This window comes from Schistocerca nitens, chromosome 2, assembly GCF_023898315.1.
Source record: "Schistocerca nitens isolate TAMUIC-IGC-003100 chromosome 2, iqSchNite1.1, whole genome shotgun sequence".
Taxonomy (NCBI): domain Eukaryota; kingdom Metazoa; phylum Arthropoda; class Insecta; order Orthoptera; family Acrididae; genus Schistocerca; species Schistocerca nitens.
This window is the reverse complement of record NC_064615.1, coordinates 417,044,358-417,058,123: the sequence shown is the minus strand read 5'-3', so window position 1 is coordinate 417,058,123 and position 13,766 is coordinate 417,044,358. Positions and strand designations below refer to the sequence as shown.

The window sequence follows — 13,766 nt, the reverse complement described above, 5'->3', positions numbered from 1 at the left end:
CCTGTCCTTTCTTGTATAGCCCAGCAGTGATCTCTCCATGGCTCTCTGTGCTGTCCTAAGTTTCCCTTTTGTAAATGAGTTCAGTGTCCATGTCTCGCAGCCATACGTCATCACAGGAAGAATGCATTGATCAAATACTGCTTTCTTCAAATTTACTGGCATTTTTGATCTGAACACTTTTGAATTCTTCCCAAATGCTTGCCAGCCAAGCTTGATGCGTCGATAGATTTCTGGCCTTATGTCTCCCTTCATATTTATAATCCGGCCAAGGTAGACATATTCACTGACCTCTTCTAGCAGACTGTCCTTGACCTTCACATCTCCAGCTGGGACCCATTTGTTGGACATTACTTTTGTTTTGGAAAGGTTCATGCTCAAGCCAACCAGCTGACATTCCGATGCAAGATCTGTAACTAAGTTTTGGAGCTCTGCGAAGTCTTTGGCCAGTAAGGCAATATCATCAGCAAATCTCAAGTTAGTAAGCCTTCTTCCATTAATTCTAATTCCCTTACCTTACCACCTCAACTTTGACATAGCCATTTCCAATACAGCAGAGAACAGTTTTGGGGAGATGGGATCGCCTTGCTTGACACCCCTCATGATGCGGAATTCTTGAGTTGATTCGCCGATGTTAACATAAGCTGAAGAATTCTCGTAGATTTTCCTGAGCACTTCAATGTATGCTGTTCCCACTCCTTGCTCACTCAAAGCTTGGAGGACAGCTACATGGCTAACGGAGTCAAATGCCTTTTCAAAGTCAACAAAGGCAATGCAGAGAGGCAGTTGGTATTCATTCGCTCTGCTTATCACTTCACTAACGGTCAGAATGTGGTCAACAGTGCTAAAATTGCTTCGGAATCCAGCTTGTTTTATAGGTTGGGCTGAGTCTAGGGTGGAACTAATTCGGTTTAACAAGATCTTTGTGAAAATTTTGTGCAAAATTGAGAGAAAGCTGATAGGACGGTAGTTTTTAATATTGTGAATACTTCCTTTCTTGTGTATCAATATAATCTTAGCCTTGTTCCACGATAATGGGATTGAAGCATAGTGCAGGCAGGAAGTAAATACTTTTGCCAAGTGATTTATTGTTACCTCTCCTGCCAGTTTGAGGATGTCAACGCTGAGCTCATCATCACCCGGCACTGTTCCCTTCTTCATGCTATCTAGAGCACACTTGACTTCTGATGGGAGTATATCTGGAACACTAGGTACATCATTTAATTTAGATACACTCAAATTTTCCCTTGGGTTGCTATACAAATTGCTATAAAAGTCTCTGATGAACTTCAAAACCTCCTCCTTTTCAGTGATTTGACTGTCATTTCCATCGAGTGCGATAATCTGCTTTTTACCGATTCTGAGTTTGCGTTTGGCTGACTTTAAACTTGTCTTGTTCTCCAAGCTTGCTCGTAAGGTGTCTTCAGTGAATTTCTGTATGTCAGTTTTCATTTCTCTTCGCACTGCCTTACATAGTTCGGAATACGCTACCATGTCACGATCGGTTTGGATTTTCATTTCTCTTCTCTGTTGTAAAAGGGTTTCAGTTTTGGCACTGAATTTCTTTGGGTGTCTATTTTTTTGGCATAGGCCACCGACTTCTTGTGCACTTGAAACAATCATTTCCGCCAAATCACCATCTTTAGTTACATGGAACTTGCTTTGGAGGACTTCTTGGAATTTCGAGGAATGTTCTTCCAGGTTTTTGATGTTGATTACCCTTCTCTTCCCTTTCATAAGTTTATTCCTTTCATTTCTTACATTGAGTTCGACCCTTGCTCTCACAAGACGGTGATCACTGCCAGTGTTGAACTGATTTAGCACTGATACGTCTTTTACAATCTGCGGAATGTTTGACAGAATAAAGTCTATCTCATTTTTGACACTGAAATTTGGGCTCCTCCAAGTCCATTTTCTGTCAGGGTGCTTCTTAAAGAACGTATTCATGATAGACATACTGGTGTACTCAGCGAACTGGACTAATCTCTCACCTCTATCGTTTCGGTCGTCAATCCCATAGTTGCCCACCACTGTGTCGCCTTGTTTCTTGGTGCCAACTTTTGCATTGAAATCGCCAATGACTATCTGGAAGTGACAATCGCTACCTTTTTTACAGGTGCTATCCAGACTTTCATAAAAGGATTCAATTTCTTCGTCAGGGTGACTTGAGGTGGGAGCGTACACCTGAACAATCTGTATTTTGTACCTATTCGACACCTTCAGGACCATTCGAGCTGTCCTGCAGGAAGTTCCTTCTAAGACAGATACTCTATCGGCAATATTCTTGTTGATTAAGAACCCAACTCCATTGAGTTTTCCTTCTGGGTCGCCACAAAAGTAAAACAAGTTGCCAGACTGCAAACGGAGACAGTCTTCCCCTTTTCGGCGTACTTCGCTTAAACCAACAATACTCCAGTTGATTTTTGTAAGCTCTTTCTCAATCTCTTCTAGTCTGTCGTTGCCTATTAGAGAGCGACAGTTATATGTACAGACTTGAAGAGTCTGTATCTTCTTCTCAGCACCACTTGGTGTTTGGGACATCAAAGTTGCTCCCACCCGGAGATCCGACTGTGGGGCTATTACTCCGGAAAATTTAACATTAATGTCACACAACATAACTCGAAGGTGAGAAGCATAATCGCCACGCTTGCTTCAGAACGGATTGGCGATATAATTTCCAGGCCGCCCCTGGTGGTTTTTATTTGTATTTCATTTTAATTTAATAAAACTTAGTGTTATAGGAAACCTGACACAAACTCTGCAGTGACTGCATTTTTTCTATTCCCAGTACTGTGTTGTTGCGCGTTCATCGTGCAAAATAAATGCAGTTGCATTAGAATTTGTGTGAAGTTATCTACAACACAGAACCTTAAGACAGTAAATTGAAGCCCATTTAAAAACCAAATACCCTTAAAGGAAAAATAAGCATCCAAAAACTGAAGAATACGAGTAGTGAAAATGACATCACTTCTTTTTTCCAGTTCTCTCTGTCAACAACGAGGCTGTCATTATCTCATGCGAACAGTGGCTAACACACTGGACTCTCATTCGGGAGGACGAAGGTTCAATCCCGCGTTCGGCCATTCTGATTTTGGTTTTCGGTGATTTCCCTAAATCGCTCCAGGCAAATGCAGGCATGGTTCCTTTGAAAGGGCACGGCCGATCTCCTTCCCCGTACTTCCCTAATCCGATGAGACCGATGACCTCGCTGTCTGGTCTCCTCCCCCAAACAACCCAACCCAACCCCATTACCTCGTGCGAAAAGGCGAGTGTACTAAAATAGCAGCCATACTACAACGAAGACGATTAGGCCATTCAGAAACTTAAATTCGTATACACTCCTGCATAAAGACGCACACTAACAACGAAAACAATTTAATTTATTTCACACCTACATTAGGAGTATTTTACCTTACAATTTAATTTACTTCACACCTACATTAGGAGTTCTTGTTGTTGTTGTTGTGGTCTTCAGTCCTGAGACTGGTTTGATGCAGCTCTCCATGCTAATATATCCTGTGCAAGCTCCTTCATCTCCCAGTACCTACTGCAACCTACATCCTTCTGAATCTGCTTAGTGTATTCATCTCTTGCTCTCCCTCTACGATTTTTACCCTCAAAACTGCCCTCCAATGCTAAATTTGTGATCCCTTGATGCCTCAGGACATGTCCTACCAACCGATCCCTTCTTCTAGTCAAGTTGTGCCACAAACTTCTCTTCTCCCCAATCCTATTCAATACCTCCTCATTACTTACGTGATCTACCCACCTAATCTTCAACATTCTTCTGTAGCATCACATTTCAAAAGCTTCTATTCTCTTCTTGTCCAAGCTATTTACTGTCCATATTTCACTTCCATACATGGCTACACTCCATACAAATACTTTCAGAAACGACTTCCTGACACTTAAATCTATACTCGATGTTAACAAATTTCTCTTCTTCAGAAACGCTTTCCTTGCCATTGCCAGTCTACATATTATATCCTCTCTACTTCGACCATCATCAGTTATTTTGCTCCCCAAATAGCAAAACTCCTTTACTACTTTAAGTGTCTCATTTTCTAATCTAATTCCTTCAGCATCACCCGACTTAATTCGACTACATTCCATTATCCTCGTTTTGCTTTTGTTGATGTTCATCTTATATCCTCCTTTCAAGACACTGTCCATTCCGTTCAACTGCTCTTCCAAGTCCTTTGATGTCTCTGACAGAATTACAATGTCATCGGCGAACCTCAAAGTTTTTATTTCTTCTCCCTGGATTTTAATACCTACTCCAAATTTTTCTTTTGTTTCCTTTACTGCTTGCTCAATATACAGATTGAATAACATCGGGGAGAAGCTACAACACTGCCTCACTCCCTTCCCAACCACTGCTTCCCTTTCATGCCCCTCGACTCTTATAACTGCCATCTGCTTTCTGTACAAATTGTAAATAGCCTTTCGCTCCTTGTATTTTACCCCTTCCACCTTTAGAATTTGAAAGAGAGTATTCCAGTCAACATTGTCGAAAGCTTTCTCTGAGTCTACAAATGCTAGAAACGTAGGTTTGCCTTTCCTTACTCTTCCTTCTAAGATAAGTCGTAAGGTCAGTATTGCCTCAAGTGTTCCAACATTTCTACGGAATCCAAACTGATCTTCCCCGAGGTCGGCTTCTACCAGTTTTTCCATTCGTCTGTAAAGAATTCGCGTTAGTATTTTGCAGCTGTGACTTATTAAACTGATAGTTCGGTAATTCTCACATCTATCAACACCTACTTTCTTTGGGATTGGAATTATTATATTCTTCTTGAAGTATGAGGGTATTCGCCTGTCTCGTACATCTTGCTCATCAGATGGTAGAGTTTTGTCAGGACTGGCTCTCCCAAGGCCGTCAGTAGTTCTAATGGAATGTTGTCTACTCCGGGGGCCTTGTTTCGACTCAGGTCTTTCAGTGCTCTGTCAAACTCTTCACGCAGTATCGTATCTCCCATTTCATCTTCATCTACATCCTCTTCCATTTCCATAATATTGTCCTCAACTACATCGCCCTTGTATAGCCCCTCTATATACTCCTTCCACCTTTCTGATTTCCCCTCTTTGCTTTGAACTGGGTTTCCATCTGAGCTCTTGATATTCATACAAGTGGCTCTCTATTCTCCAAAGATCTCTTTAATTTTCCTGTAGGCTGTATCTATCTCACCCCTAGTGAGATAAGCCTCTACATCCTTACATTTGTCCTCTAGCCATGCCTGCTTAGCCATTTTGCACTTCCTGTCGATCTCATTTTTGAGACGTTTGTATTCCTTTTTGCCTGCTTCATTTACTGCATTTTTATATTTTCTCCTTTCATCAATTAAATTCAATATTTCTTATGTTCCCCAAGGATTTCTACTAGCCCTCGTCTTTTTACCTACTTGATCCTCTGCTGCCTTCACTACTTCATCCCTCAGAGCTACCCATTCGTCTTCTACTGTATTTCTTTCCCCCATTCCTGTCAGTTGTTCCCTTATGCTCTCCCTGAAACTCTGTACAACCTCTGGTTCTTTCAGTTTATCCAGGTCCCATCTCCTTAAATTCCCACCTTTTTGCAATTTCTTTAGTTTTAATCTACAGTTCATAACCAATAGATTGTGGTCAGAGTCCACATCTGCCCCTGGAAATGTCCTACAATTTAAAACCTGGTTCCTAAATCTCTGTCTTACCATTATATAATCTATCTGATACCTTTTAGTATCTCCAGGGTTCTTCCATGTATATAACCTTCTTTTATGATTCTTGAACCAAGTGTTAGCTATGATTAAGTTATGCTCTGTGTAAAATTCTACCAGACGGCTTTCTCTTTCATTGCTTAGCCCCAATCCATATTCACCTACTATGTTTCCTTCTCTCCCTTTTCCTACTGTTGAATTCCAGTCACCCATGACTATTAAATTTTCGTCTCCCTTCACTACCTGAATAATTTCTTTTATACATTAGGAGTACTTTACCTTAATACATTTTAGAGCGAGATGTGTAGAGTAAAATGAAACTCTGACCCGCAAGCTATGCACCTTAACGTCAGGAGAGAAGCCTAGCTTCCACAGGGAAGTAAAATGGGGCTACGCCATTAGCGCTACCAGCGTTACATACGGAAACACGCAGTTTCTTTTCGTCGAGCCAGAGAAAGTTTAAGTTATTTTAGTGTTCTGCTGCCAGTGGTCTTCCCCATCACCAATTGACATCCATCGACTGACACCTGGTGGCTTCACCACAATATGCCATCAGTCTCAGTTTTTGTGGGGCATCACAGCAAGTTAAAGTATGATTTTTGTGAGTGACATGAAACTTAATTTGAGGAAATCTACTTCGTATTGTTACACTTTCTGATAAATGTATTATAAATTATGAAACAGGTAAACTAATGTGTGCGAATTGGGTTAAAAATAAGTTGTTACTACTGTGCTCATAACTAGTGAACTAAAGTGTGTTTCATGTTGAATGCTAAAATCCCAGCACCCATAAAAGTAGAATGATAATAGTGCACACAAACAAGAGCATGTTATTCTCTTTCTAAACCTTATTTACAACTTGTTGGTCGCAAAGAGTTATTTCAGTTCTCTTCTGAGCACAAAATAAAAAAAATTATACACATATCATCTGATCCACAAATAATAATTATTAGGATGCAATTCGCGTTGTAGGTTAACATGTGTAACTGATTAATTATTAAAGGCTTTTGCAGCGGACTTCATTTAAAAATTGAAGAAGATTTGAGTTTTACATTTGATGAGAACTATCATTCATTACTGCCGGCCGCGGTGGCCGTGCGGTTCTAGGCGCTGCCGTCCGGAACCGCGGGACTGCTACGGTCGCAGGTTCGAATCCTGCCTGGGGCATGGATGTGTGTGATGTCCTTAGGTTAGTTAGGTTTAAGTAGTTCTAAGTTCTAGGGGACTGATGACCTAAGATGTTAAGTCCCATAGTGCTCAGAGCCATTTGAACCATTTATAACTGGCAGCGGTTTCAGATTTGCGTAGTGACAGTATAATATGATCATAAATAAAAATTGAACTCACTCGAGAACTTTTTGAAAGCTAAAAGTAGAATAGTTTCACTCTGACTTGTTGCTGTTGTTGTGGTCTTCAGTACGAAGATTGATTTGATGCAACCCTCCGCACTAGTCTATCCTGTGCAAGGCTTCTCATCTCTGCGTAACTGTTGCAACCTATATCCATTCGGACCTGTTTATTACCTTAAGTCCTCGTTCTCCCTTTACAACTTTAATACTCAACCCCCTTCCCCGAATTTCCCTCCATCTCCAAACTAACTATTCTTCGATGCTTCAGGAAGTGTCCTATCAAACGAACTCTTGTCGAATTGTCCTCTTGGGTGTACTGTTTATAGTTCACGTTTCACTTCCAATCAAGGCTGTACTTCAAATAAATACCTTCAGAAATACTCCCTAAGACTTAAGTTTACATTCGACGTTGGCAATCATTACTACAGCCATCATCAATAATGTTGCTGCCAAAATACTAAAACTCGTGTACTGATTTTAAGGTCTCCATTTCTAAACTAATACCTTCAGCATCACCGGATTTAATTCATTTACATTCCCATACCTTAGTTTCATTTTTGTTGATTTTCACCAAACAACCTCTTTTCAAAACACTACCAATTCCGTTCAGTTGACCGTCCAAGCATTTGCAGACTCCGACAAAAATTAAATACTACTGGCAAATCTGAATATTTTAATTTCTTCTCCTTGAACGTTAATTCGCTTTCCACATTTCTCCTTGGTTTGCTTTACTGGTTCCTCAGTGTTCAGTTCCTGTTACTGCGACATGAAAATAAGCGTCAACCTCTGACTATCTCACACCGCTGTATTCCATAGCTCTCGAAATCCCAGGCGGCGAAAATGAAATGAACTTAACCCACTTTGTGTTAATGTCAACAGGCCGGGGTTTTAGATTGATTACCTGTCCAGCGTTCGACCATGTAAGGGACTGGCGAACTTTCTACATGCAGGGGGTCACTGATTTGTTAGATAGACTGGGAAAGGTGCGAGGATATCACAACTCTAATAAGAAAAAAATAGAGAGTGACCAAAAAATCATATATTCTGAAATTAGAATTAGAAAAAAACGCAGTTTTAGCCGAGGGCCGCATTTACTGACGTTACACACGGAAACAGAAAGAGAGTACATGTACTCAACCGTAGTTAGGTACACAGAACTACGGTCAACGTGGGGAGAGATTACTAGACCAAAGACCAGATCAGAATGACGAAGGGGGAGGTTCTGGTGAATCTTACATGGCTGGCGCCGTTACTTTGTGACAGTGTGTGATGTGCAGGGGGGGGATGGGGGGGGGATTTCCCCCCCTCTGCATCAGACCATCCCCTCCTCTGACTTAAGTTTATGCATCCCAACCTGGGATGTTTATTTCCCACGCACTGGAGTAAAACTTTACATATAATTTAAATTTGTGGAGCTGAACACTGAAAGTTTTTAATACACTCTTACTATTAATACTATTAATATGTTTGCTTATTAATTTTGAAAAAGTGTTATGTAGTAGTTAAGCATTTCAAAACAGTTAGAACTAAATCATCATTCTCATGTTGTCATTGTTGCTTTCGTCTAAGGTGCGTCACCCGTTTACTTGCGAGTTTGCGAGGGAAGTAGTGTGGCAGTCGTACCGCAGCGGTCGTACCGCAGAGTTGGGTGAGCTGGGGGCTGAAAGTCCCACCCCGGGCCCTGACACAGGGTGGTGACCGGCCGGTACCTGTTCGAACATTCACCGTTAGGCCACCTTTTGGCAACAATATGGCGCGGACTAACGCGCCTGGGACGAAAGCACACATTACTAAATAACGCACCATCGTCTGCTTCTAGTTCCTAGGATACTATTTCGTGGACCTTCTTTAAATACTCTTCTCTTCCACCATCGTTTTCTTTTCCTTTGGTTTTCATTTCCGTTGTTAGCTGCGTGTGCAAGTACCAAGTAGGCCGCCGCTGCGATTCTTTATCATCCTTTATACTGCAAGACCGACACACGTGTGGCACAAATTCTGTTGCTTTGGTATAAATTAACCTGCCGCATGCAACATACGCCGCAAGATGTTGCCTGTTGTAGCATGCTACAAGACGACGCACGCCACATTTCCGTAGCATGCCACAATGTTGCAAGACGTCGCCCCAGCGTAAACGAGGCTTTAGAGCCAGATCTGTATTGTATGGTGGATGTGATGTGTTGCGTACGAAACTAAAACCTGCAATCAGATCCAAACGTCGTGGAAAACTGTGAAGAGGTGTCATCCTGCAGCAAGATAACGCTCACCCACATTCTGCCAAACGGACAGTCGTCGCAATAAAGGAGTTGAGATTCGAGGTGCTGGAGCATCCACCATACAGTACAGACCTGGCTCCAAGTGATTTTCACATGTTTGGACCCTTAACGGAAGCACTACAGGGAAGAAGATTTGAAAGTGATGAAGGCGTCATTGCTGCAGTGCAAAATTGGTTACAGATGCAACCGAAAAACGTATTTTCTGATGAAATAAAAAAAAACCTCGTAAAACGTCGGGAAAACTGCATTGAAGTCCAGGGAGCTTACGTAGAAAAATAACGCATGTTTCAGTTTTCTATCGTTAGAATAAGTGCAGCTTTTCACAAATGTGCCTTTACTTTTTGAATTCCCGTCGTATACCTGTATATAGATGATTTTGTAAATAAGCTTTACCTATAATGTACTTTTAAAGATATAACAAGGGATGGCTTTTCTGACAGTGCATACGCGTGCACAGTTAGTTTCGGCATTAACATCTGTTTATAAATAACTGTTTAACCATGGGTAACGCCACGGTCCAAGCTAGTAACATATGTAATTATACTAACCCCCTAAGACATCCCCCCCACTGGTAAAAGCACAAATCGCACACTGCTTTGTGGTCGTAGATCGAGATACTTGCGCTCACCGAACGAACGAAACGGTGTGAGTATGTGAGCGACAGTGTTGTGCTCTGTTCAAGGCGATGAACAGCTAAACTGCTAATAACGGCAAGCTGGTAAACGCCAGTAGGAAGTGACGAAGCTGTAGCTGTTGGTCCATCTCGAAGCTCAAACTGAATGAGCGGAATGTGGCGACTGCCATACTTTTATGGGTTCGCCGGCACCGTACTCTGTATCTTTCCGACTTCAAAAAATCTACGGCGTTGCCACCTACATGGGAAGGCAGGGACCAAAGCCTGCCCCTGCTGAGGCTTGGGAGCTGACCACACCTTTTTGCCAACAGGGGTTTCCAATTCCAGCTCAGTTCCAACTTCCGGAAAGGTTATTATGACTGTGTCCCTGCGCCTCCACGAAGAAGAGTAACTTGAGTATTTATTTGCACTTGCCGACATTTTCAGTACATTATCAACTCATCACATTTTCAGATTTTGGTTCCTCTGTATGTTAGGGAGGGAGGCGCGCTTACATTTGTACAAAGCCATCGTGCCAGGGTGGCGCAGTGGTTAACGCATCTACCTTGTGAGCAGGAAACCCAGTTTTGAATGCCGGCCTTCGTACAAATTTTCATTCGTCTCTTCAATCTGCATATATACATCAGAGATGTTTCAGACTTGAAAACGTCTCTGGAACCATATAGTTTCATTTCTTTAACATGGAGTTTCCTTTCTCTCGGAAATTTCGTTAATTGTTTAAACCTCGAGTCACCTTCCAACGAACTCGAAATAAAAATGGTAGGGCAATTATCTATACACCGTTAGGTTGATAATTACCAAAGGGACATGAATCTGTCATCTCCCTGATTGCTTATTAATTCGTAATCGGCCCTTTCTTTCTTCGCAGCATTTGCAATTATCCACGGTCACGCCTCGCCACTTGGTATTCCTGGAAAGGTCACAAACTGTATCTGTTACTGTGTACTCAATAACAGAATTAATGAGTGAAGCTCCACTTTTGTTAACTTGCATAAAGTATGACAGCTCAAAATTTGGTACAGGATAATCAATGAAACTTTGTGTTCATCAGTGTATTTGTGACCGAATATTTTTGCTTTTTACACCTCTTACATACTCGACGAAGCTGTCCTGCCATAATCTGCATAGTGACAGTAATCATCATCTGTATAATTTCAGTTGCATCCATACTGAAAATTGTGCCACTAGGGCGTATTTCTCGGTGAGGCGATACGATATACGATGAGACTGTTATCCATGCGACACTCGTGTTCTCAAAGGAGGGACACAACTAGCAACAAGACACAACAGCCAATAGCCACGTGTGCGGCATGTCGCTGCCAGCTTCGTTCCAAACAACTTCCAAATATTTCACGTATTTACTTGAGACTGGAAAGAGATATGGGTCTCCTTCCAGCGTTAAAAACAATTTCGGTGTGTTAGTTACATTTGTTATGCACCATTGTATGACCTAAAACGAACCCAATGGAAACTGGACAGCGATTACATTTATTACTGCAAACTTTTCAAAATATGCATCGTGTTTTAGTTACTCATAATTTCTAATTGTATCACAACTACTATGGGTAACTGCAAAAAGAAAACTAGTTCATTATCAAGCTCTGGCAGCAGGCTGTAAGATACATTTTTTTACTAAATAGTTTCCTCAAAATCGAATGAGAAAGACTGCACGTCGAAGAAAATGTGTGAATCCCAAAACAGGACATTTTAATTTTTTATGTGAAATTTAAGAGTTTTATTGAGGAACTAACTACAGAGACGAATGTAGCATTGCCTCATATACTTGAAACAATTATTTTGAGTCACGGCAGATGACTTGAAATTTCCCTTCCTGTGTGTTGCACGATACAGCTCTATGGAGCAAACCCAGCTCCCCGTGTTGCGTCAGGCGATACGACAGAGATCGTATCGCTGTTGTATCGCTACCATCCAAGTGTGAACCAGTTTCGTCCTCCCTTCATCTACGTTTCTATGCGCTCCACCAGTGCGGGTAGCATCTGCATCGTATCGTGTACCGCATCGCGTGTAGTATCGCAGATCTTGGCGCCTCATTGAAAATCGCATCAAGCCATGTTGGATCGGTAACCAAGGGGCTGTCATTTTGGGTGTTTCACAGCAGCGTTGATGAACAAGTGTTCATACACTAAAGAGCCAAAGAAACTGGCACTCCTGCTTAATATCGTGTAGGGTCCCCGCGAACACGCTAAAGTGCCGCAACACGATGTGGCGTGGACTCGACTAATGTCTGAAGCAGTGATGGAGGAAACTGACACCATGAATCCTGCAGGGCTGTCCATAAATCCGTAAGAGTACGAGGGGGTGGAGATCTCATCTGAATAGCACGTTGCAAGGCATCCCAGATATGCTCAATAATGTTCAAGTCTGGGGAGTTTGGTGGCCAGCGGAAGTGTTTAAACTCAGAAGAGTGTTCCTGGAGCCGCTCTGTAGCAATTCTGGACGTGTGGGGTGTCGCATTATCCTGCTGCATCTGCCCAAGTCCGTCGGAACGCACAATGAACATGAATGGATGCAGGTGATCAGACAGGATGCTTACATACGTGTCACCTGTCAGAGTCGTATCTAGACGCATCAGGGGTCCCATATCAGCCCAACAGCACACGCCCCACACCATTACAGACCCTTCACAAGCTTGAACAGTGCGCTGCTGACACGCAGGGTCCATAGATTCATCGATTCATTTTGAAACGGGACTCGTCCGACCAGGCAACATGTTTCCAGTCATCATCAGTCCAAAGTCGGTGTTGAAGGACTCAGGCAAGGCGTAAAGCTTTGTGTCGCGTAGTCATCAAGGCTACACGAGGGGGCCTTCGGCTCCAAAAGCCCATAGCGATGATGTTTCGTTGAATGGTTCGCACGCTGACACTTGTTGATGACTCAGGACTGAAATCTGCAGCAATTTGCGGAAGGATTGCACTTCTGTCTCGTTGAACAATTCTCTTCAGTCTTCGTTGGTCCCAGTCTTGTAGGATCTTTTTCCGGCCGCAGCGATGTAGGAGATTTGATGTTTTCTTGGATTCCGGATATTCACGGTACATTCGTGAAATGGTCGCAGGGGAGAATGCCAACTTCATCGCTACCTCGTAGATGACGTGTCCCAAAGCTTGTGCGCCGACTATAACACCACATTCAATCTCACTTTAATCTTGTTAACCTGCGATGTAGCAGCAGTAACCGATCTAACAAGTGCGCCAGATACTTATTGTCTTGTATGGACTTTTTTGCTTCAAATGATTGTTCCTGTCATATCCATGAATACTGAGCACCCATCTTTGGGTACACTACATAGTAATTCCCACAAAGACCGTAGCAGTTAAGTCCCATAAGATTTCACGCACATTTGAATTCCCACAGAAACCAAAGTTCGAAATATGATGGTTGAAAAAAAAATGCCATTTTTGTTCTTATTTGACTGAAATTGTTGCCGACGGTTCATGCAGATATTCTCCTTGCCCGAAGTCCTCTACTTCTGGCAATTGAGACAAAGACAGCGAAGGAGACAAGAAAACGTGAGCGGTGTGTACCTTTCACTTCTGTCTTTTCTACATAATTTCTTCTAACGTTGAGGCACTTAGACGGGATACCCGTAATTAATATACTGGTAAATGAAATCACTCTTTCAGATGATGCCCTGTCACAAATATCACAGACTACGTACATGTTCTAAGGCTCGCGATGAGGGAACCATGCAGCGCATAGGCTGCAAAATGTAGACAAAAGACGCAGCCAAAAATTTTCCGTGACGTGGCAGCAGTTTCCGATATAGCATTATGGCGAATATTCTAGCCCCGTAAGTTGTGTA

At 42.3% G+C, this 13,766-nt stretch overlaps 1 protein-coding gene across 1 annotated transcript in view; it reads left to right on the top strand.

The window, feature by feature from the left end:
- LOC126234428 (multiple inositol polyphosphate phosphatase 1) overlaps window positions 1–13,766 on the top strand; it is a 298,738-nt gene that overhangs the window by 87,988 nt on the left and 196,984 nt on the right. The gene's annotated exons all lie outside the window — the stretch shown is intronic.